Genomic DNA, 21,148 nt, shown 5'->3' with positions numbered 1-21,148 from the left:
TAATTGCTTCTTGGCTAAAACCTACCTAGTTCGTCAATATACTTTAGGGAAGGAGATCTGAAATCTGCCATCCTGAACTCACTTATCTACATGTGACCCCAGGCCAGTGTTATCTGAAACAGCCCAACTACAAGCTCAGTTCAAGGGCAATTAGATATGGGCAAAAAGTTCTGGCTTTGCCAGCGACATCCACAATCCTTAAAAGAACAAAAGAAAATTTTAAAAATGAACTGACTCATGTCCATCATACTCACCTGGTGCTCTGATCTTTGCAGGTTGAGCTGTGATGCAAAGTGAAAAAACATAAGTATCAGGGTGATAGCTAGAAGATAGTATCAGTAAACTTTTTAGCCAGTCTAACTTTTGGAATGTTTTTAACTATTATGGAAGAAAGAACAATAGCTATATTGTAAAAACAATGGAATTATTAATTGCATGTGTAGAACATATGGTGGTTCAAGTTGTATCAGGAATTGAAAAAATTTGAATTTAGGAAAATTTTAATGAATTATTTTTGCGAGCGTAATTAATTCACAATGTCAGAATATTTTGAGCAGTGATGTTATATAGATGTTCTATGAATGTATAACTATTATTACAACAGTGATGACACTTCAAATTATTTCTTTGCTCTGAAACATTTGAGGTGTCTAAGTTTGCAGAGGGCACAAAATAAATACAAGGTTTTCTTTTGAAATCCAGTTTCTGCATTTGATCTATGTTAACAAAGTAAGTCATGTGATTGGATGCTTTTTTTTCAGCGAGATTTGATCATATTCATAAGGAGCATACATAACACATTTGCATTTAGTTCTGTTCCTAGCGATAAGCACAGCGTGTAATGCACAGTACCACTGGCATCTTGTAGATATTTCACAAATTGAATTTGTGCTCCTGTATGTGAGGATGGATCAGGAATTAAGCACCTGAACTCTCAACATATGATCTGAGGAGTGCTGCCCAGGAGCTTGGGAACCAATAATTGCCTGTTGCTTTTTCCATTCATCAGGTGAATGGAGAGTTCTGGCCTCAGACAGAGCATATAAAGCACAGACAGTTTAGAGATTACTGATTAGAATGCGAATCCTTACACCTAACCTGCTGTTCAAGACCTGAAGTGGCTGACAATGTGAGTGGAAGGAGCACTGATCACAGGTTAAAGAGATGTGTATTGTCTCCAGACAGTACAGTAAGTGAGGTTTTGCAAACCCAGGCAAGTCACGGGGGTTACAGATAGTGCGACATGAACCCAAGATCCCTGTTGAGACTGTCCTCATGTGTGCGGAACTTGGCTATCAGTCTCTGTTCAGCGACTCTGCGCTGTCGTGTGTCGTGAAGGCCGCCTTGGAGAACGCTTACCCGAAGGTCAGAGGCGGAATGCCCGTGACCACTGAAGTGTTCGCCAACAGGGAGGGAACAGTCTTGCCTGGTGATTGTCGAGCGATGTTCATTCATCCATTGTCGTAGCGTCTGCATGGTCTCCCCAATGTACCATGCTTCGGGACATCCTTTCTTGCAACGTATCAGGTAGATCAATCACCAGGCAAGACTGTTCCCTCCCTGTTGGCGAACACTTCAGTGGTCACGGGCATTCCGCCTCTGACCTTCGGGTAAGCATTCTCCAAGGCAGTCTTCACGACACACGACAGCACAGAGTCGCTGAACAGAGACTGATAGCCAAGTTCCGCACACACGAGGACAGCCTCAACAGGGATCTTGGGTTCATGTCGCACTATCTGTAACCCCCGTGACTTGCCTGGGTTTGCAAAACCTCACTTACTGTACTGTCTGGAGACAATACACATCTCTTTAACCTGTGATCAGTGCTCCTTCCACTCACATTGTCAGCCACTTCAGGTCTTGAACAGCAGGTTAGGTATAAGGATTCGCATTCTAATCAGTAATCTCTAAACTGTCTGTGCTTTATATGCTCTGTCTGAGGCCAGAACTCTCCATTCACCTGACGAAGGGGCTAACCCCGAAAGCTTGTGAGTCTATTATCAAATAAATCGGTTGGACTAAAACCTGGTGTTGTCAGACTTTTTACTGTGTTTACGCCAGTCCAACGCCGGCATACCCACATCATAGCTTTTTCCATGACCACACCATGGCCAAAGTCAACTTGCCAACCAATTAGCACACTCTTCTGCTGTGGTATACATTGCTGTGATCGTTTGAAACTTGGCATTATTACATTTGTTCTGCTGAGTGCCTCATCAACATGTTTCTCTTTTCAATAATTCAAGAAAAACATTTATGGCACGGTTTTCCTCTGCTTTCCTGTTCTAGCACTGCAAAATCATGGCAATGGAGTAGAGGTGCTTTGTGGAAAGTCCCTATGTTAGAAACTCACAAATTCTCTAACACATGCAAGTTAAATAACATGTCTGCTCATAAAACAAATGTGCAGCTTAAAATAAAGGAATGATAAATCTAATATCATAGAAACCCTACAGTGCAGAAGGAGGCCATTGAGTCTGCACCAACCACAATCCCACCCAGGCCCTACTCCCATATCCCTACATATTTACCTGCTAATCCCTCTAACCTACACATCTCACAACTCTAAGGGGCAATTTTCAGCGTGGCCAATCAACCTCACATCTTTGGACTGTGGGAGGAAACCAGAGCACCCAGAGAAAACCCATGCAGACACGAGGAGAATGTGCATAGACATCTCTAGAATGTAGGAGGAAACCAGAGTATGCAGAGGAAACCCACACAGACACAAGGAAAATGTACAAACTCCACACAGACAGTGACCCAAGCTGGGAATCGAACCCAGGTCCCTGGAGCTGTGAAGCAGCAGTGCTAACCATTGTGCTACCGTGCCACTCTAATGAAGAACACAATGAAAATGTACATCAGAGCTGACATAGTAAGCATTTAGTACTTAAGCTAAAAGCTGTGATTTTATTCTTTAATCTGTTCTGTATAAATAATACTGGAATAGTCACCCACAATTTCAGTAAATCATCTTTCTGGCCTATTTTACTTTTCTGTTCACTATAAAAAAAGTACCGTACTTCATCTGTCAAAAACCAATACACAATGAGTATGGTGATTTGTAGAATCATCTACAATATGTGAACACAAGATGATTCAGGTTCCAGGCATAATTGATCAATGTACCAATTGCATAAAACCATATTAAGGGGCAATAGCTAAGAAACAGTTCTGTGCTTGTTTGCGTTCTTCGAAATGAGTGCTCATGATGGCACATCAGATATTGGTGGATTATATACAGTACTAGACTCCTGTATTTACTATTACAATGTAATTTATGTAATTTTTCTTTCACTGTAAATCAAATGGTATTCCTATTTCTAACATTTACCACTCTCAGGATTTTTTGGAATGAAACTATATAATTTCTGAGTGTAAAAGGAAACAAAGACCAGGACTTTCCGGGGCCTGGCAGGAAAGGGAAGGTGGAACTAGAAGTGGATGAAGAAGGCCCTCCTGTTGATGCCAATTTCTGAAGGTATCTCGTGCTGGTTTGAAAGGTCACCATGTTGTTGTTACTGCAATCCTACCCATCCCACGTCCCCTTTCAGACTCTCTCAGTTCATTCCCCTGCCAAGAGCTGAATGGAGACTTGACTCCAGAATAATAGCTCCCAACCACCTCTCCTGCATTATTAATGCTGTGCTCACACTGGCCCTTCCAAATTATGAAAGAAAAATGGCCCATTGCAGCCAAACTCAGCAATAACCTCAGCTACCACCTCAGTGCTGCTCTTAAAGACATATTAAGGCAACAATGTCCCATGTCATTACCCCCCTCCACCCACCATGCACTTACCTGTAAATTCAAACTGGCTGATTTGATTGTTAAATATTTAGAAAATGCCTATTTCACAAATGTGGTTTCCTGTCTGCCTCTTGTAAAGTGCAAAACCAGTGTGCTGATGTCCAAGATCCACCAAAGTTTCCCAAGCAATTTGCCAAATGTTTGCCAATTTGTCAAATGCCATTTGAGTAAATGTGAATAGAATATTCAATGATTTGTTTCATCTGTGTTTGATAATGCTGGTCTGTGGCGAGGTTCTTGGCAGGTATTTAAAAATGTCAAGGAGATCCCAGCAGGGGCACAAAGGTCAGCACAGCCAGGGAAGAGGGGACGATGGTCTGGCAGTGCTTTGGCAATGCCCCTTGGCAATGCCATTCTGTGCCAAAGCACATTGCTAAGGTGAGCCCTATTGGGATCCCTGCAGTGTGGTGAGGGTGGGGGGTTCATTTGTGGTATGGCGGGTAGAACAGGCACTGAGAGGGGAATTGAAATGCCATCATTGATTGTGGCAGGGTGGGGGTGCTGGAGGAGTTCCCAATACCTCCATGGGGGAGAGAGGGCATGCTGGGTTGGAGGAGTTAACTTTTTGTTCCGATTGTGGCACCTTTTAGCCAGTTTTGCTGGCTCAATAAAGTCCCACCTCATCAAAGTGATGGCATATACCATACCCACTCATTTGTTTTGACTAAGAGACTCAAAATCTAGAGGGAAAATTGGTCTGTGGAGCTGGAGAGCCTCATTCCAGTTTTTTGTTTGAGCCTGATGCTGAGAGAAATTTGAAAAGATTTCCTCTGTAGGTGGAATTTCCCACTTCTGCCAATAGCAGAAATTGTGGCAGGTAGGAGGCAAAAACCTGTTTCCTGATGTCAGAACAAACTGTCAGAATTTTTGTTCTTCTAACTTACAGGTAAATTAAAGGTAGGTCGAGCTTCCCAATGAACAGTGTCAGGAATTCAATTTGCATGAATTAGCATCTCATGCATGTCATTAAAAAAAACCTCATTGGAATTAAGTCCCTCTCCACCACCAGCAAGAATGTAGAATATTTCATTCTATGACTATATAATTGGTATGCATCTCATGAGATTGACCTCTTCCACAACTTTTAGGTCTGCAGATGTTGCTTTCATCTTCTTGGGCACTTTACACAGCTTAACTCATAGAATCCCTACAGTGCAGAAGGAGGCCATTCAGCCCATTAAAACTGCACCAACCACAATCCCATCCAGCCCCTATTCCCATAACCCCACATATTAACCCTGCTAATTCCCCTGACACTAGGGGCAATTTCACATGGCCAATCAATCTAACCTGCCCATCTTTAGACTGTGGGAGAAAACCAGAGTACCTGAAGGAAACACACGCAGATGGGGGAGAACGTGCAAACTCCACACAGACTGTGACCTGGATCCCTGCCGTTGTGAGGCAGCAACGCTAACCACTGTGCCACCAAGCTACCCATATCAAATCCCTTTGGCAAACACTGAGCCGGGAGTTGACAAGGAAGAAAACTGAAGGCTGGAGGAGGGGGTGGGTAGGGTGGAAAATAGAGTGAAAGCCGAATGGGGGGATGGGATATGCTAGGGTGTCAAGAGTGAGACTAGTTAGGTGAAGGTCATGGAGGGGAACAAGGCAAGTGGCTCAAAAGATGGAAGGGGGCAATGTCAGGATGCTCATTGGCACAGTAATATGTGCCGGCTCTGAGGGGATGAAAGGCATGTGGAGGTGGGTTGTGGTTCCAGGATGATGCAGAGGACAGTTAGGGTCACATTGGGTGAGTCTATGATAATGGGGGGGTGGATGATTGGTGGTGCCAGAGCATGTTAATAAGTGCAAAGGAGATGATAGAAGATGGTGGAGCGAGTTTCAACTATGACACGCACCACTTTTCCAAACTGACATTGACCACATGTTTAGTCAATCAGTAAGATCCCTTGAGGCAGGAGAAGGGTCTTTTTGGGTGGGGGGGGGGGGGGGGGGGCGTGAAGGTGAGCATACATGGTTGAATAAAGGGACACCTTAATAATGATGAGGCAACTGGATGCCAAAGATACTTGTGTTCTACTCTGTTGTAAAGCCCACACTGCAGCAGGTTTGTTTCTAACTCATAGGCTTCATAACAATGAGATCTTAGCGAGGTGTGGAGCTGCCATTCACCTTGTGCCATTTGCCTTAGCTGCAGTGGGATGCAGGGATAAAGGAAGGGAAGGAGGCAGATGCCTCCTACAAGGAGCACAGCTGGTGGAGGGTAGCCAAATTGTGACTCCAAATCTCCATTCTCACAGGTGAATGTTCATGGCTCACAAGGGATCTTGCAGTTACTATTTCTAAGCTGCCAAGGCAATGGTCAGTGGAGATAAGCAGAAAACCGTCTGAGGCACATAGCTCTCATCACCCTGGTCAAAGAGCAATGCCTCCACATGCATTCATATTCAAATGGCAGGAACATCTCTTTGTGATGTCCTTTACCTGGAAGGGATGGAGTGGCGATGCCTGGGCTAGACAGAAGCTAAGTGAAGTGCTTAGTACTCTGGCCTACTGGCTTTGAGATGGAGGGAAGCCCTAAATGTATCACTTCAATTTGTTCAAATACCAACTGATATTGCAGGAAACCCTACCTTGGTAATGGCTCTCACCTAGATGAGGAAAGTGAGGGCCCACTGCAAGTTGACACAGGGCAAGGAGGAGCAAAGGCCAGAGTTGCAAGAGGCAGCCAGGCCACTATCAGTTCAAAAGGCTGGCAAAATGGAACATTGCAACAGTGGACAGTGACTTGATTGCCAATGGTGCATCTTATCTAGAATTGGGCAAAAGGCAATGCCTGGTGTGTTCTTGTATATCATGGCATCTGGTTGCTGATATCTGCCAGCACCCTCCTCCAATATCTCCTCCAAAATGAACTGTAGCCACAAGGACTCTGAGGGAGTAATACTGTGCACCTGGAAGCAGGAGTGAAAGTCTGTCCAGGTGCCCTTTAAATATGGTGCCAGGACCTTCAACCACATGAGGTAACTGTGGGCAGGTGACTTCCTGTCCACCCACCATGACATTTTCCGAGCTCCTTGCAAATGCATAATTAGGGAACTGCAAAGTGAAAAATTGTACGTGTTCTCCTGCCCCACTGCCAGTGGGAATCATGCCACTTTTTCCTCTTACCACTAGCCTTAGTCTCCAGAATGGAAAATTGCACCTCATGCATGTTGAAACGTATACAAGTTCTGAGGTGCCATAAACTTTTGTAAATAAACTGTTTGGGTTTAGAACCAGATCGCCGCATTGCTATGAGATAAATAAAATATACAATAAACCAGCGAATACATAACAATGAGTCCATAGATTGGAAGAAACAATTCCAGTGATGTGTTTCTGGAGCTCTCTGCCAGCTCAACTTGGCCACTGTCCCTGACGAATGTCCTGAGATCAGGTGAGGCCCCGGCAAGAGCTGAGCTTTGACAATACATGCAGCCTCCCCCACTGAAGTGACCTCTCCTCTTCCTCTGATTAAGTAAATTTAAATTTAAGAACACATTGCAACCGTAGTCAAGAAGTGAAAGAATATACCTTCCTGAGTAGTGCAGGCGTTCCTCACACTGTAACCATCTGTCTCTGTATAATGCTGTAGCACTGTGAAAAGACAAACTAAAAACTCTTTACCTTTTGCAGGAGCTGCCAGTTTTGGTTTCTTTTCTTTTTCTGTAAGAGGAAAGCAGTTTAAATTTTAACACTAAACCTCAGATGGTGTAATGAAGGAAGGCTTAATGAAGTGTCTACAAAATACAGAATGATAAGCGAGAATCAAAATGACATTATAAATGTTGACCTGTAAAATCCTCACGAGTACAATTCCAGTGGTGCGTTTCTGGAGCTCTCTGCCAGCTCAACTTGGCCACTGTCCCTGATGAATGTCATGAGATCAGGGGAAGCCCCAGCAAGAGCTGAGCTTTGACAATACATGCAGCTCTCCCCCACTGAAGTGACAAGAAACACTAGCCTGGACTTGCCATGAGTCACTCGCTGCTGAATTTCCAGCTTCTGACAGGCTCTTGTAGCTACAGTATTTATATTGTATTTTATTAATTTACAGGATGTGGCCATCACTGGGTAGGGCAGCATTTATTGCCCATCCTTAACTGCCTTTGAGAAGGTGGTGGTGAGTTGCCTTCTTGAGCTGCTGCAATCTGCATGGTGCAGGTACACCCATAGACCTTTTAGGGAAGAAGTTCCAGGATTTTGACACAGAGACAGTGAAGGAACCACCAACATCTGATCGAGGGTAACTAATTATAGGCAATAAATACTGGCCTTATCAGTGATGCTCAAAGCCCTTAAACATAAAAAGTTCATACATCAAGCCCATCGATTCTTTACCTTTCTCTGCAGCAGCAGGTTTCTGCTCCTTTACTTTCTCTAGGAAAAACATGAAAAAATATCCATTGACTTATAAATACAACAATCATCGAAAACAAATTGGTGCAAAATCACCAGCTGGTAACTGAAGATGTGGAATTTCCCAGTCATCAGGTTTGATATCAGCCATATACCATTGAAAGTGTGCAGAGATACACCAGTTAAGATAACAATATCACTTCATTTATTTTAAACTAAGAGGAAATTGTACTTGCATGCAAAACAAGCAGCAAATCAGTGGAATGATTACTCTGCTAGTGTGATGTAGCCAGATTTGGCACAGGGCCTCATCTGCATTGAAATAGTGAGCTCTGGGCATCATGTGGATATATAGAAGCAGCTTGCCATCAGTATCATCCAGATACAGTGCTGAAAATGTCATTTATGCAGATTCAGTAAGGGGTGGGGTGTGGGGGCGGTAGGCAATGCTGCACATTGCTACCTGCAGTTATTTTGTGGAGCAGTCAGAAGGAGGACACACAAACAAACAAGCATTTTCCAAGCACACTAGGTCTTTATTCAGGGGCCAACGGCAATTTAATGGAGGATCACTAGTTAAGGCACCCTAAAACCAGTGTTCATGTGACAGAAGCTCCACTTAAGTTATTATTTAACTTATAACACAGTTCGATTTGATTTATGATTGTCACATGTTGATATACAGTGAAAGCTATTGTTTCTTGTGCGCTAAATAGACAAAACATTTCGTACATAATGAAGGAAAGGACAGATTGCAGAATGTAGTGTTACAGTCATAGCTAGGGTGAAGAGAAAGATCAACTTAATGTGAGGTAAGTTCATTCAAAAGTCTCATGGCAACAGGGAAGAAGCTGGTTTTGAGTCAGTTGGTACATATCCTCAGCTTTTTGTATGTTTTTCCCAATGGAAGGGAGAATGTCCAGGGCGTGTGGGGTCCTTCATTACGCTGCCTGATTTTCCAAGGCAGCAGGAAGTGTAGACAGTGTCAATGGATGGGAGGCTGGTTTGAGTGATGGACTGGGCTTTGTTCATGACCCAGCTAGTTAGTGTCACAGACAGATTGTATGTGTGTTCTTTATTTCTCACGATCTGTATGTTTTACATGGAAAATAGCAGGCCTCTTACGTCTTCTGAGTGTGTATCCCAATCTAATAATTCAACAGCAAACTTTTGTGAATTTAAAATTACAAAGAGGTTATTTATTCTAACATATTTGCCCTTAATTAAACGCAGACTCAGACACACTCAATCTCACACTGAGACATACACAGATTAAGATCATACACTTCGATATATTACAATTAGCTCAGTCTCTGATATATGATCTCTGGTTTCTCATGAAGCTGGTTTGGTTTCTTGGATGGAAGCTATAATTTGAAGTGAAGTTCTTGTAAAAATGAAGAGCTCACAGCAGGTTGTGGTGATATTTGCAGTTGAACTTCTAGGAGGTTGGTTCTCAGGTGAATTTTAACTGGAAGAATTTACTTATTTTGGTTAACTGGTATCTTGCTGCTTGTTTTGAGTCTGGTTCACAGACTAGCTGGACTATTAGTTTCTATGGCTTTTGTGGTTATGTCTGCAACAAGCTCTGAACTGAATTTTTTTCAAAGCAGGCGACAACATGGCTCATTCACCATGTGACTTCCCACAAATTCAAGTATGTTTATAAATAAGGAGTGATGCTCATGTTGACTCCATATCCTGTGTTGTGGGTTAACACATCTTGAGGTCAAAGAAAGTCTAACGGGAGAGCGATAAGGGCCACTTACTTCAAATTGCCACCAATTGAATTTTTAATCTTTCTTTTCATTCAGTATGAAACAGGGCGACAGGCAATTGTAGTACATGTCTATAAGTGATTAGGAATTTATTTGAGACTTGATACTATCCATAGCTCAAATGCCAATTTTCACATGATTTGCAGCAGCCATTTTAATAGCTTGTGAGTGTTCAGTTTTTAAAGAATTGACTGAAAGTTCATGATATACTATTCATAATATACTGGGCTTGCCACCAGCTTTGAATAGCCACTCTTAACTGCTACCTATGTCAGGCAGTTGCCCTAGGCAATTATACGTCATCATGATATACTTTAAGGATTAATCACACAAGAAAGATTGTGTTTTGGATCCCATTCTGCCTATTCTACATTTGAGAAATAGTTGCAATGATGTCTAATTGATCTTTCAATATCATTTTCTTCCCTACAGCACGTAACTCTATATAAATTTCATGGGTAAGGGATAACTTCTTTACCTTTATGGAACTGTTAAGCCAGATATTCAATGTGAGGCCCTTGGATGAATTCTGGGTCCCAATCTTGTACATTGTACTCACAACACAATTTTCAAATCCAATTGTCCCAGTTGGCCAGTAGGCTAGTCTGGTGTCGAATTAGAGACACCAAAGGGGGGGCTGCCTGCCTGGCAAGTAGCAGCTACTCTTAACTGCAATTACATATGGACATGTACTGTAATTGCCTGTCTGTAGCAGCCATGTTGGGGAATGCCACTGCCTTGCCAATTTGAACATGCACCTCCTTAGAAGGCCAGAAAATGAAGCCAGACAGACAAGCAAGGGATAGCGTCATGTCAGCACTAACTAACACAACAAGCTATTTCCACAAATTTACTAAGGCCCCAAAATGAACTTGACAGCGATGCATTAATATGCACAAGATGGTTCAAGCTCTCTGGAAAAAATTGTGAAGATTTCATTCTGTTCCAGAGATGCCACTCTTTAAGGAGTTCAAAGAACCACTAACTGGAGGTGAGCATCTTCCCCACAATTCAACACATACAACTTTCAAGCTCCTCATCATTGAGCCAGCACACCTGATACCATACTACAAGACCCATGATCCCTTGAAATTCCTATCACGTGGAGTGCCAAATAATGGATGTTCTGACCATTCCTTCTTAATCGTCTGTATTATGCAACTCTAAGAATAGCTTAACCTGATCAACTGAGCCACAACTCTGCATCTTTCTGAATTTTCATGAAATGCATGGCTTAAAATATAATCACTCAAATCAGATGATATAGATCTTGTGTCCATCAGATCCAAAACTGAACTCAAAATTTTAAGTCACCTAAATTCTTTTCAGTGTTCATCATTTGTTTATTGATGAGCATAACGTGCTTCCATCCTTCACCTTCAACAATAACAGAATTCATACATCACCAATACCCTTTGTTGCAAATTGTGCTAAGATGTGAATTTTACATCAGTGTTTGTTACCATTCCATAGCAGTTCAATAATGTGAATTAACACCTCATGTCTTTTCTCAGCATTATGACATTTCAATTCAGTCTGCTGGCTTGCAATCTTAATGAAAAATCACTTTTAGGACCAAGTTGTTCGCAAACCTTTCTTTCATTTGTTTACAAATTCACAACCTGATGGCACTATATCACATGATTACTTTGGTTATGTGTGATGACACTGTGGTAAATACAATGCATGCTCTTCACACATCTTTCCCATCCTCATGAAAACATTGTACATCAATTATTTTTCTCTGAATGGTAGTATCATTTTAACAAGTGGATTGTTTCATATTTTCAGCACATTCAGACCTTCTTTCAATTTAGCAACTGCAGATGCTGCAAGAATCCAAATGTAGACAGTCTATAATGAAGTACCGGTAAAGGCAACATCAGTGGAATATATAAAATGTACGTATCACACAGGTCAATCAATTTATACAAGCATCAGCTTACTCTATGAAATTTCTTTTAAAACTGAAATAACATTTATGTATAATGTAAGTAAAATATCTCACTGTAATAACCCCAACTGAGAAGCTTGAATGTGTCCATTAATAGAGTTGAATCCTTATTAAATGAACCCTTTTACATTGGTGCTCCCGCATGCTGTACTGTGTAACCTAACGCACGTGCACTGCAGTGAGTTCATCCTCCCAGTTGTGCCAGAAAGATGTAGTGCTGAGTGAAAGCTTTTCAAAGAGGATGAAGGGAAATGTAGATGATCAATCAACCAGCACTGCACTGGTATGTCTCTAATTCATTAGCTTAAGTGTGATTTTGGCATTTAACTACAAGTAAACTGCCTGTCTGTGAATGGTAAGTGCTGCAGAAAAAAAAACTAATGGAGGACAAGTAGACCACATTCAATCAGGCAAAATGGATCAGGTAGGGCCTTGATTTTTTAAAAAAACTGGGCCCATTTACAAGTCAGGAACAATGAGTTGAACTGGAATTGAATTTTAATTTGCATACATTTCTGTACTTGAGAAATACAGCTTTCTACGTCCCATTAGTTGTGTTATGGATGTAACAAGACAGCCAAATGTCCTGCTTATAATTATTTCTGTTTTGGAGTGCTTATACATTTCAATCCTTGGGTTAGAATTTCCCATCCCAATCCATGGGCTTTAAAAATGGCAGCTAGGATCTGTTCATGTCCCCATTCTTGTCACCAGCAATCTTCAAAGGCATGGGATAAGGGCGCAAGTCTGAAGTCCACATCCAATAATGGCAACGTTGCTGGTTCCCCTACCGGAATGGGTATTTCGGACCCTTATAATTTTCATCGAGCTTGTGAAGACAACATAGTTCATCCCAGTTAGGAGGTGTTGTAAACCATAAGGGAACCCTGTTCTGGAGTCGGCAATATTTTGACAGACAAATTTAAAACATGTTGCTAAGTTCATGCATCATAATAAAATGTTGTCTGATAAGTTAAATATATTTTAATGCAGTAATTGATGACAGGGATTTATTTAGAAAAAAAACAATTAAACATCAAATTGATGAGCATTGTGAAAGTGGAAATTTTCAGATCATTAGAGTACAGTATCCATTGAGTGAAGCACACTTCTGCATTGGACAATACTGAAATTCAGATTGACTATATCAATTATTTCCTGTGCCTACATTCTTTCATTGCTTGACAGAACAGACATCTGTTTGTCTGTTGCAAAACTTGAACAGATGGATGATCTTTTTAAATGCCTTTTAATGGTGTCTAAGGCTTTAATGTATTCAGCTCTGTATGTTTTGTTAATGCAGTTGTACAATAGAATCTCTATAAATGCTTGGCTGAGCTCCAAGCCTACTAGCAGGTGATGTTGATTTAATTGTCAAGGTGACTGAGTTAATTTATCTTGACACTTTTATGTGCTTCAAAGAGGGTAATGTTTTTGAATTGTTTTGGAATGACATTGATTATTTTAAGAACATAAAACATAAGAAATAGGAGCATAGGTAGCCCTTTCAGCCCTTCTAACCAGCTCTATCATTCAAGTAGATTGTGGCTAACCTTCTATTTCAACACCATTTTCCCGCAGAATCCCCGTTTGAAATATGTAGAAATTAATTGATCTCAGTCTTGAACTTATTCAATGACTGAACCACCAAAGCCCTGTAGGGCAGAGAATTCCAAAGATTCGCCATCCTCTGAATGAAGAAATTGCTCATCATCTCAGCCCTAAATGGCCTACCCTTTATTCTGAGACAGTATCCCCTGATTCCCAGCCAGGGGAAACATCCTTACTGCATCTATCCTTCTGAGTCTTAAACTATTTTTGAATGCATCAATGGGATAACCTCTCTTTCTTCTAACTTTCGAAAATAAAAGCCCAGTCTGGGACAATCCCTCCATCTCAGGAATGAGTTTGATGAATCTTTATTTCGCTTTATAGCAAATATATGTTTCCTTGGGTAAGGAGACCAAAACTGAGCCCAATTGTCTCGGGGTGATCATAACAAGGCTCTACATAATTGCAGCAAGACATATCCAGTTCTAACCTTGAATGCTCTTTGAATAAAGGCCAATACACCATTTGCCTTTTTAATTGTTTGCTATATGCACAAGTTAGATTTCAGTGACTCATGAACAAGAACACCCACGTCCTTTTGAATTTCAACACAGCTCAGCCTCTCTCCATTTAAGAAATACTGTGCATTTCTGTTTTCTCTATCAATGTGGATAATCTCAAATTTCTATACGTTATCTTCCAACTGCCAAATTTTTGCCCACTCAGTTAGCCTCTCCAAATCTCCTTGAAGACTCTCTATACCCTCCTCACAACTTACTACTCTGCCTAGCTTTGTGTCATCTGCAAATTTGGAAGTATTATATTTTATCCGCACATTACAATATTTGATAGAGATTGTGAATAACTGGGCCCCAAGCACTGATCCTTTTGGTACCCCATTAGTTACAGCCTATCAATCTGAAAATGGCCCCTTTATTCCTACTGTCTGTTTTCTGTACATTAACTAGTTTTTAATCCCTGCTGGTATATTCCCCCCACTCCCAAGTGCTCTAATTTTGTTTACTAATCTCAGTAAGAGTTTCCACATATATATATATATATATATAAATAGGCAGCAGGTAGTGAAGGACCTCTACTGAAGGAGGCAGAGAAATTGATAACAGCAAACAGAGAAATGGGGGATATGCTAAATAAATTTTTGCATCAGTCTTCACTGTCGAAGATACTGCAAATATCCTTAAGATATCAGATGAGCTGATTTCAAACAAAATGGTAGAATTTACAAAAACCCCAATCACAATGGATACAGCATTACAGAAACTTAAGGGGCTAAAGGCAAACAAGTCACCCGGAACCGATGAACTGCACACTAGGATTTTAATGGAAGTGGCTGCAGAGATAATGGAAATTTTCTGGAACTCACTAAATTCCAGGAGGATATCCTGGCCCTATCTGTTGGCATTCACTTAATTTCACAATCACTGTCCTTTTCTGAAAGCTCACATTATCCTTATTGCTACCTTGATCTTGTGTTTTATTATTTCCCTTTAATTTACACAATCCTCCTCTACACCATCACTTCCCAACCCAACCCCCTCAATTTAGTTGAAATCCTCTCTACTTCCAAGTTATCTGACCCACCAGAACACTCGTCCCAGCACAATCAGCTCAAATCCAGCCAATGGTGCGGTCCCCACTTTTCCCCCAGTACTGGAATCCATGGGGGAGATTCTCCCATTGCGATCCACAAAGTTTCTGGCAGGTCCAGCCGGGAGAATTGCATGTCGGCCATTTCACAGGATTTGTGCATATATGCGCGTCTCCCAGAGCGGGAGAACAGTTGCAGTGGGGACAGTGCTGGAAACTGATGGGAAGAGAGGCAAGTCATTTAAATCATTTTTAAATGTATTTTAAATATATTTTGCATGCGATTACTGGGCCTGGCATGGAACTTGCCAGACCCGATAACATCTCTCATTCCGCCAGTAATATTTCATTTTGGTGGGGTTTAATGTAGCCGCCCACATTTGAAGAACTAGTGACAGACTCCGCTGGAGTGAAGGAGGGGGCAATCCGGGCCCCCCAAGGGGTGTGGTACAATTTGTGCACGAGCACCCTGGCACTGCCAACCTGTAACACCTGGCGCTGCCCAAGGGGCAAAGTGCCCATGCCCAGAGGGCAACTTGGCACTGTCCACCAGGCATCAGGCAGTGCCAGGGGGCAAGTACTATTGTGGGCAGGGCTTCCTCCTGCCACTCTGCATGGGGATCAGTCTCAGCTGGGGGTAGGCCAGTGATCGGGGTGGGCTGGGGGGGGCATCTGCCAGGATGAGGGGTTGGGGGATTGCCACTGCTGGGGGGTGGGGGTGGGCTGGACATCGAGGCACTCAGGGATGGAGACGGGGGTTTGGCCTGGCCCGGGAATTGTCATGGGGCCATGATTGGGCCCTGGTGGTGTTCAGAGGGGACAGTACTGCGGGGGATCACAGGCTGGCCAGAGATTGAGCCCGGGTTCAATCCTGGGTTTTTAATGAGATTCACAATTGTGTACTCTGCAGAGTGTGGAGATTCAGGTCTGAAGCAGCACTAAATAAAACAGTCGTGATCTAGAACAGTTTTCTCACCAATTCAACACTTTTGGGAGAATCACCCCCCACTTTGCCCACGACAGCCTTTGAAACATGCATTCATCTCTCCAGTCTTATTTACCCTCTGCCAATTTGCATACAACTCAGGCAATAATCCAGAGATTACTACCTTTCAGGTTCTGCTTTCCAATTTAGTTGCTCATATTCCTTGTAACAAACTTCTTTCCCAGTCTTAGAGTGAGAGCTTGCCATGACAGATGTATCCCCCTCCTCCCAAGTTCATCTCCAGCCCTGAGCAGATATTCTAAATGTTGGCACCAGGCAGATAACACAGCCTTCTAAATTCTTGCTCTTGGCTACAAAGAATGGTATCAATCCCCTGGACTATACTTGTCCCCTGCTACAACTGCATTCCTTTTCACGCTCCTTCATTTGAATAGTTTTCTGTATAATGGTACCATCGTCAGCTAGGTCACCCACTCTACAACTCTCACTCTTGTCCAGATAAGCTGAAAGAACCTCAAACTCATTACTCAGGTACAAAGGCTGAAGGTCCTCCACTCCCATTTCTTCGATCCTCTTGGCTGCCTGATTTGCATGATGTGGAGTTGCTGGTATTGGACTGGGATGGGCACAATAAGTAGTCTCACAATACCAGCTTAAAGTCTGACAGGTTTATTTGGTAGCATGAGCTTTCGGAGTGCTGCCCCTTCATCAGATGAGTGAAGGATCAATGCTCCAAAAGCTCATGCTACCAAATAAACCTGTTGGACTGTAATCTGGCATTGTGAGACTACTTATTGTACCTGCCTGATTTGCAGTCACATTTTCCTGACTTTGGCCACTGACCAAAGCTGATGACTGCAACCTATGGAGTGTAACTGCCTTCTGGAACAATGTTTCCAGAAAACTTGTCCCCTTCACATGTCTGCAGTTTGGCCTTCAGCTCAATAACTCGGAGCCAAAGCTCCTGGTTTGCAATAGCATCCAGGAGCTCCCAATTGCTGCAGTCATGAAAAGTTACTCATCTTACCACATTGATTGTGTTAATCAAATTTATTTTTCTTAATGTATTCATAGTTACCCTTTTCACTGAACTTCCTCACTCACCAAAATTCTCATGTTGGCACTCTACATCAAGCAGCAATCAGTGCAGACCAAGTGGCAGTCAAATGTGTTTACACTTTCTGAAAAACAATGATGAGTCAATCCCTGCTGAAGCTCAGAAACCAGTTTAAGTGAGATATCTAATTAAATACCTACAGCTGCTCTCAGAGAGATGGCATATCCCAAGTCTGGAAGAAACATAACTTGTCTCAACTTAACAAGTAATTTTAATCATTTATTTTACTTCATTGTTAAATGTAAGGTGGCACAGTGGTTAGCATTGCTGCCTCACATCACCAAGGACCTGGGTTCAATTGTAGTTTTGGGTGACTATCTATGTGGTGTTCACACATTCTCCCCAGATCTGTGTGGGTTTCCTCCAGGTGTTCCAGTTTCCTCCCACACTCCAAAGATTTACAGGTTAGGTGGATTGGCCATGCTAAATTGTCCCTCAGTGTCCCTAGTATGTAAGATTAGCAGGGTAAATACATGGGTGTTAAGGAAAAGGACCCGGGGGATGTTCTGTTGGACAGTCAGTGCAGGCTGGATGAGCTGAATGGCCTCCTTCTGCACTGTAAGAATTCTATGAAACAAAAGCTAGATTTTAGACAAAGATTAACCATTAATACCCTTCACGCACCAAACTCCCTTCCTGGCACTCTGTGCCTCCAGCAGCAGTTTGACAGTTTTGTTGACATATCAGAGACTTCCCAATGTTATTATTGAGCTCATGAATTCCGTACATCATGGATACTAGAGAAATGGGCAGGGGTGGTGAGGGGCATTATGGGAATAAGTGGGCATTGGGTCAAGTGGTGAGGGATTATGTGGGTTGTGGAGACATGGAGTGGTGTGGGAGATAATGAAGGAGGCATGGTGGTAAGGGGATAAGAAAGTGAGGGGGTATGCAGGCCTGGGGTACACTGTGACAGGGTATAGAGGGGGTAAGACTTGTGGCAAGGTATGGCAGGCTTGAGGCATGAAAGCATTTTGGAGGGGTTATTGGAATGTGAGGATCAATAGTTCAGGGGGCTTGACCTTATCTATCAAATTGAGCTGATGTCCTGCCCTTCTTGACATCCGCCTGCCTCCACTTCCAACTCAGAGTTGCTTTGGGAGGCAGCTGATTCCTGTCCAATCCCAGCATCCCACCATCATGACCTCGGCTGGCACTGCCAGGCAAAAACAAAAGCAAAACATTCAGAAATGGCCCGACAAGAAGGGGATGAGGATGTCTGATTCTTTTTTGTGTAGCGTAGAGTGCAAACGATTAAATTGTAAAGTATGTAACAGATTTCTTTTTTAAAAACAATTGTTTTAACAATTTTATTTCTGTGGTAAATATGCTGTTTTGTTAATGCAGCGATGGGTCCACCATAACCAAATTTCCATTGAGCCAAAATCCCACTCTTACTTCAACACTGTTATCTGATGCGATAGTCGCATACAATTCCTGGGAATATAGGAACCGGAATATATGATAGAGCCCCCGCACCTCCCCCCTCTAGCTTGTTCCATTATTCATTTGTGACCTAATTTCATACAATTGCTTTTGCTGTTTGCCTTTTATATCTTTGCTTAACAAAAATTGATCAATCTCAAATCTAAAATTAATAATTGATGTGGTACTAATTGCCATTTACAGAAGAGTTTCAAACTCTGCCTATTCTTTGCATGTAAAAATGATTACTAATTTCACTCCTGAAAGGTCTGGCTCTAACCTTTGGACCAAGACCCCCAGTCCAAGGCTCCCCAACCAGAGAAACAGCTTCTATCTGCCTCACTGCTTAATTGGAAATGGTTGGATGAGCATATGCACAGTGTTCCTCACCCAGTAGTTAAAACGTACACACGGTACAGAGAGGAGTGTCCACATTTGAATTAAAGGAGTTAAAGGATCTCATGGAACTTTGTAAACTGGTTGCATAACTTATTAGAATTGTCTAATTATCAGATCGCTGTCACATTGATGTTGTGTGTCTATCCACTCCACAAGATCTCAACTTGCCTTTCCAGTGTCAAGGCAAACTATAATCTAGATTTACACAACAGATTTACATGAAGTTGAAACTAAAGGTATAATTAAACACACCATCAGAATTTTATTTTATATTACCTTTTCATCACTCAACAAAGGTGTATAATCTTAGATTTAAAAAATTAAAATGCATATATCCTAACATAGTAATGTTTAAGAAGTGTCACGGTAGAATATCACCAAGCCATTGATTTGCACAGCAAAGAAAAGGTCATTCAGTCCACTATTCTGGATTCTGTTTATTGGTGCAATCTAAATCAATCTTTTTGTCTGCTCAGTCTCTGAAGACTTGTACCTTCCTCTGTTTCAAATACATATCCAATCTCATCTTTACAAAGTGCCTTGTTTCCTAACTCATTCAATGTTTTTCAGCAAAGCAATCATGTTCTATCCAATAGTCTGCTGTGTGAAAAAATGTTTCCTAATTTCTATCCTCACTCTTAATCCTAATTATAGATTGACAATTCCTAATTGCTGATTCTTCAACCAGAAGAAATTGTATTTCCACTTCACTCTATTAATTTATTTTTTAAACCCCATCAATATTCTCTTAGCCTTCTCTGCTTCAATAGAGTTCCACTGTCCCAAGTCTCTCCTCCTATCTATTGTTCCCTATCCTTGGTATCATCCTACTGAATCTACACTGTATACTCTCTATGGTTTTAATGTTTTTTCTATAAAACTCCAAACAGTATATTAATTGGTAACTAATATTATACAGACATTCCCTCTGGCAGATATTGTAATAAAATTAGTTTGCTCTCTCATACCACACTGGGGAGTATTCCCTTCTGAAATATACAACATTGTGAATCAGTTTAAGAGTTTTCAACTTGGTCCCAGAGAGCCTGAGCTGTTATTTTATAATATACACTGTTTATATGTTGCAACAAAAGCAATTACACCTTATTGCCACAGGGAGACGTCTAGTGTCTATGGTACTAATTAACTTTGTTTGAAATTGAATAGTTTGTTGCAGATGACAGGGAAATGCAATGCATATTATGTATTTGAAATATTGATGCTTCTATTTTTGTTCTAAGTGTAAAGATATTTCCCTGATCTTGTTACAGCAATTTCTGTGCACAACATTCTTAAACAAAATAAGCCTCAAAATACTTTAAGTATATCTTGTATGTTTGTGTGGACATTGTAATGAAATAAACTTCAATTAAATCTACTTCTTCTACTGCAGTTTAGGTTCCAAGAATTGGAATGTTAGAATGATCAAAGGTACAAGCACTCGAGTTATGGGAGAGCCAAAGCAAAATAATCCTTGTTCATACCTTTCTCTGATTTCACTGCTGCTGCAGGTTTGACTATAAAGGAAACAGATTAAAAAGATGTAGCTGTAATTCATTGCAAACAACAATGCGATTTTTCTCTGATTTAGCACACCAAATGTTTCACTGTAATGGAACATTTCTTTGAAGCCTTGGTATCCAGCTGCAAATTCTCTCCTGGTAGATGCGTTGAAAATACTCAGTATTAAAAAGGTTTTTTTCCTTTAGTGAAGTGAGTTAAGTCATGAACTCACTAATGCATAACCCAGCTCCCTCTGGAAAGCCAAAGCATAAAAGTACTGCGAAATTCAAAGAACTAATTAAGAAAACTCATTCAAAAAAGAGATACCAAGGATCAATATTTTTATGAAATAGAAAAATATTCACTTGTACAAGAAATTGTTATTTCGATTTTAAAATTTCTGTCTATTGATTCTTAGTTTAAGGAATATTATCACAGATTGAAGTATGTTTTGAATAAATGCTAAAAATATTTTTCACACCATGTAGAAAATAAATATCCAAGTTCTGTGGGAACATAACCTTGTACATGCATAATTTCTATGTCTAATGTCATCTTGGTTTTGTTAAACATTCAAACAAACTGCATTCTGGATAGACCTAGTACGTCCTTTGTCTTTGAACATTAAACTTAATTTCCTGTCAATTAAAGAACATGGAAGAAAACAACCAATATCTGTAGTAGACACT

General features: G+C 41.3%; 1 long non-coding RNA gene across 1 annotated transcript; it reads right to left on the bottom strand.

Moving 5' to 3' along the window:
• Positions 1-254: 254 nt before the first annotated feature.
• Positions 255-20,473, bottom strand: LOC145345489 (uncharacterized). Its single transcript, XR_013887072.1, has 4 exons — positions 20,441-20,473; positions 8,161-8,199; positions 7,447-7,485; positions 255-281 (listed from the first exon to the last, which is right to left on the bottom strand). It is a non-coding gene; the product is annotated as an uncharacterized LOC145345489 (long non-coding RNA).
• Positions 20,474-21,148: the final 675 nt, after the last annotated feature.

Source organism: Carcharhinus amblyrhynchos, chromosome 7 (genome assembly GCF_965287045.1).
Source record: "Carcharhinus amblyrhynchos chromosome 7, sCarAmb.v2.hapA, whole genome shotgun sequence".
In the NCBI taxonomy this organism is placed as follows: domain Eukaryota; kingdom Metazoa; phylum Chordata; class Chondrichthyes; order Carcharhiniformes; family Carcharhinidae; genus Carcharhinus; species Carcharhinus amblyrhynchos.
Note: the sequence above shows the minus strand (reverse complement) of the source record. Positions and strands in the feature narration are given on the sequence as shown.